The sequence below is a fragment of the Penaeus monodon genome, chromosome 28 (genome assembly GCF_015228065.2).
Source record: "Penaeus monodon isolate SGIC_2016 chromosome 28, NSTDA_Pmon_1, whole genome shotgun sequence".
Lineage (NCBI taxonomy): Eukaryota > Metazoa > Arthropoda > Malacostraca > Decapoda > Penaeidae > Penaeus > Penaeus monodon.
In genome coordinates this window covers 3,044,234-3,044,454 of record NC_051413.1, presented here as the reverse complement: position 1 = coordinate 3,044,454, position 221 = coordinate 3,044,234, and positions in this window count along the sequence as shown.

Here is a 221-nt window from a genome sequence, read left to right as displayed (position 1 = left end):
GCGACTGCTATTTTAGAGAGCAACTTCAGGCAAATTACGGAATACCATCGGTATTACATCCAAAATCTTCAACAATGACATGTCAGCTGATATCTTCTAAGCAAAGTACCCTAACTACAAAACCATCATACTTGAGTAATCGATATAAACTCCACAATGATATTTCAATGTGTTCATGTTTTCTATTTCAGAAGGACTTATTTCCATGCAGATAGAAGACT